Source organism: Camelus bactrianus, chromosome 1 (assembly GCF_048773025.1).
Source record: "Camelus bactrianus isolate YW-2024 breed Bactrian camel chromosome 1, ASM4877302v1, whole genome shotgun sequence".
NCBI classification, from domain to species: Eukaryota; Metazoa; Chordata; class Mammalia; order Artiodactyla; family Camelidae; genus Camelus; species Camelus bactrianus.
In genome coordinates, this window is record NC_133539.1 from 3,749,036 (window position 1) to 3,752,905 (window position 3,870).

General features: G+C 56.0%; 1 long non-coding RNA gene across 1 annotated transcript; it reads left to right on the top strand.

Moving 5' to 3' along the window:
* Positions 1-25: 25 nt before the first annotated feature.
* Positions 26-2,022, top strand: LOC141574724 (uncharacterized). The gene is made up of 2 exons (XR_012501738.1): positions 26-164; positions 749-2,022. It is a non-coding gene; the product is annotated as an uncharacterized LOC141574724 (long non-coding RNA).
* The last annotated feature ends 1,848 nt before the right edge of the window (positions 2,023-3,870 follow it).

The window sequence follows — 3,870 nt, forward strand, 5'->3', positions numbered from 1 at the left end:
GGCGGCCCGGCGGGTCCCCCGCGCAGGCGCGGCGCGGGGTGCGCTTCCTGACCCGCGGGGCGGAGCGCGGCGCTGCGGGGCGGAGCCCCACATAGCGCAGCCCGACGACCCAGCGCCTCGTAGTTTCATGAGTCCCGCGCATACAAAGTGGATGTTCTCCTCCGGTCAGTCTGCCTTACGTCAATTTGATTATTAGCCCAAAGACTTGAGGAGGGAAGAAGGGAAGAGCTTCCGCCCCTGCGTGGCGTTCCGTCCGCGCACGAGCCCAGGGGCCCTGTAGGGCCACATACCCCTCTCCCTGTGAGGACACCAGTCAGGGTGGACGCGGGCCTCTTTTAGCAGAATCTTCTCTCTAAAGACCTACCTTCCAATACGGTCACATTCTGCGGTGGGGCGGGGCTTAGGGCTTCGAGCCTGCGAACGTGGGGGAGGGCACAGCTCAGCCCCCAGCCCCACCGTGCCGGGCTTTCCTCCTGCCCCTTTGCAGGTTCCCTGCTGACCACGGGCTCCTCCCGGGCTTCCGCCCGCCCAGCCGCAGGCTTTAGCCGTCTCCGTCTCGGCTTATTTGTGCGAAGGACTCCCACCTCTCCCCTCCAGCGCAGCCCTCTCTCCGCAGCCCCAGCCTCCCTCAGGTTCTCAGTTCCCTTTCTGACGTCTCCATCTGGGCGTCAAGCGTGCATCTCGGATTTAACTTGTCCAAACCTGAGCCAGTCATCTCCCCACAAACTTGCCCCTTCTTATCTCATAGGTGACAGCTCCATCCTCCCTACAGGCCAGGCCAAAAACCCTGGAGGCTTAAGACCTGAGGGCCGTTCCTTCGCACCAGGAGGGCAAGACAATGAGCCCGAGTGCCTCTCTTCTAAACTAACACAAAGAGGCTGCAGAGAAACCCAGGCCCAGACGCTGCCAGCTGATGGCGGGTCTGTGTTTGGTACCGTCTCCCTGCATCTGCAGAGGCAGCTGGAAGGGCTTGGAGTGTGCAGGTCGCTTCCCAGCAGGCCTGTGCTGGCTAGGCGTCTGTCCTCGGGCCAAAGCTCACCTGCTGAGAGGCCAGGCTGGGTCCCAGAGGGTCGCCGTGGACCGTGGAACTCGGAGCGGGGCGTTTCCTGGATACTAACGAGGTGGGAGCCTCGGTCCCCTTTACAAACATTGCACAAGTAAGATGTCATGACTGCAGCCCTGAGGACCGGGGCCGCCGTCTCTCTGCTGGTGGGCTCCTCCTGTTCTCTTGCTGATGCCGCAGCCTCTGCGGGAGTCCTATTTGGATGGGTGTTCAGGGGAAGCTGAGTCCGGGGTACATTTCATTTGGGATGCATAAATGTTATATTGTCTGCCGTCATGTGTAGCTAATTTGCTGTTAACGGTGAGGTGTGGGAATGGCTTCTCCAAATGCTCTACCACCCACAGGGCTGGCTGGGGGCAGGGATGCAGGGCAGGCGTCTCCTCGGGAGATGAGCGCTGTGTGTGCTCGGGTGCCTGGTGCCCTGCGACTGCGGAGTGCAGTGGAGCAAAGGTTCTAGACGTACGGGGCCAGAAGCTCCCTGCTAAGTGAGGAAAGGCAGAGGGTCCCTTCCATCCTCTCCACAGAAAGGCTATTTTAAAATTGTTCTCTTAAGAAGTGTGAACGAAAAACACTGCAAGCCATATCAGTAAACAGAGAATACTGAAGCCATCAAGTCATCAGCTGCTGCCGCCGCCCCCCAGTGAAGACAGACCTGCAGCCCGACCTCTGCGGCCACTCACAATGGTGCCCTCTGAGGGGACTCAGAATAAGAAAGGACAGGACATTGAATTCAATGAGCCCAAATGTTTGCTTCCTCTGATACATAGATAAGCACTAAATTCTTTAACTTGAAATGCCTGTTTTTCTTTAGATAACAAGTAACCTTTTATTGTTCCAACTACCTGGTCTTTGTTGTAAAGCTCCTGTATATCCCAGCTCCTCCCCTACCTCTTCGGAGCAGCCCCTCAGAGCCGTCATCCCGGCTCGAGTCCTCCCGCCAAATAAAACATAACTCTCAACTCTTAGGCTGCGCGTTTATCTTAGTTGACAGAAGTAAACAGAGTGTGTACCCCCAAAATGTAGTTTAAAAGTTACAGTAGAATTAATACGACTGTTAGGTTCTTTTTCTTAATTTGTGATATGGTGGTAATGTTAGCGGTTGAGAATTTGCAGTTTATTGTGGATTCTCATTTCAAATAGATGTCTCCTTTTGATCTGCTCTTGGAGTGATGATTTTGTATTTTACACCTTAAAGAGGGTTTTTCCAAGACAGGTAAGCTTCAGCTTCAGTGCAGTGCGGCTCTGGCCCTTGTAGGCGCTCTTGCAAATATGCATCGCATCCCTCCCCACCCCGCTTCAGCAGTGCTAGGCTCCCGGGTCCTGTGTAAATACTGGTTTGTTTTGCTATTGTTGACCTAGAAGAAGAGCTTGAACAAGCGACACCAAAGAAAACCAGGTTTCCCACAGGCCCCGGTTGCCGGCCCTGGTTGCCGGTCCCGGCCGGTTTGGGTTGTGGTTTTGTTTGGATCTCTGCAGTGTTTTTGTGCTTTTTTCTCTTTTCAAATCACTTCCAGATCCATCATTTCCTGGGCCCGTTGGTGCAGTGATGTAGGACGGGCACATCGCCAAGTCCCTCCCTTTCAGAGTTAGACACGATCACTGGCAGGCGGCCACCCTGCCAGACACCGGGGGTGCCTGGAGCCCAAACCCAGATTAACTGGCCTGGATGCTCGTCTGTCCAGTGAGGGGCCTGGTCTGGAATCTCAGCAACAGACAGCCGAGATTTGCTCAAGGCAACTTCTGGCCTCCGGTCCCAGGGAAAGAAGCCCTTGAGCCCCAGGGGTTAATTGTCTCTGCAGTTTCTGGTCCAACTGGACAAACCAGGCAGGACAGGCGAGTGGGAAGAGGAGGAATGCTTCCTGGTGTAACTAGTGAGACAGGAGGGAAGACCATTCACAAACCACCCAGTCCGCCCCTGGAGGGACAGAAACCGATCCTGGGTGCCGCCTGGGCCCCTCCTGCGAGAAACCCGGCTGTGGACACGGCCACGCGGAAGGATCAGGGCTCACCTAGCCTCTTGCTGAGTCCCCAGGTCTACCAGCTCCCCATCCAGCCTCCCAGATGTCAACCCAGCCCCCAAATAGGACAGGTGACCACACCACATGCGTCTCCTACCAACCTGGCCAGCCCTCCCTCTGCAGAGCAGACTGAACTTGGAGATGCCAGCGCCCGGCTCTCTGCCCTACTGGGCCTGCTGGGGGCAGAGGAGGGCCTCTGGGGCTCAGGCCTGGGCCCGGCTGTGCTGCCACCTTCTCCAGGCAAGGTGCCTCCTGCTGCCTCCCCCGCATCTCACCCACCTGGACGGCAACTCCTTGGCTCACGAGATCCCTCAGCCTCTGCAGCCGCCCCAGCGTGCCAACTGTGGGGACTCAGGATGGAAAAGGACAGGACACTGGCCCTAGACAGCTAGCTGCACATCAGTGGAATGATTTCATTGAGCCCAGACCTTTGCACCTTCCCAGACACAGAAAAGCATCAAATTCCTTAATTTGAGATGTCTGGTTGTCTTTAATTAACAGTAATCTTTTGATGTTCTGACTACTAGGTCTTTGTTGCAAAAACTCCTGTATATCCTGGCTTCTCCCCTACCTCTTTGGAGCAAGCAGGCTCCTAGAGCCATCTCCTGGGCTTGGAGTCCTCAGAACGTCCACCAAATAAAACTTAAGTCTCAACTTTTAGGCTGTGCACTTTTTTTAAGTGGACAAAGGACACCCAGTGGGCATGGACTCCAGTCCACCCCACCCCACCCCAGTCCTGACCACACTGCAGCTCCAAACAAGATGCCCCAACCCCACCCCGTCTGTCAA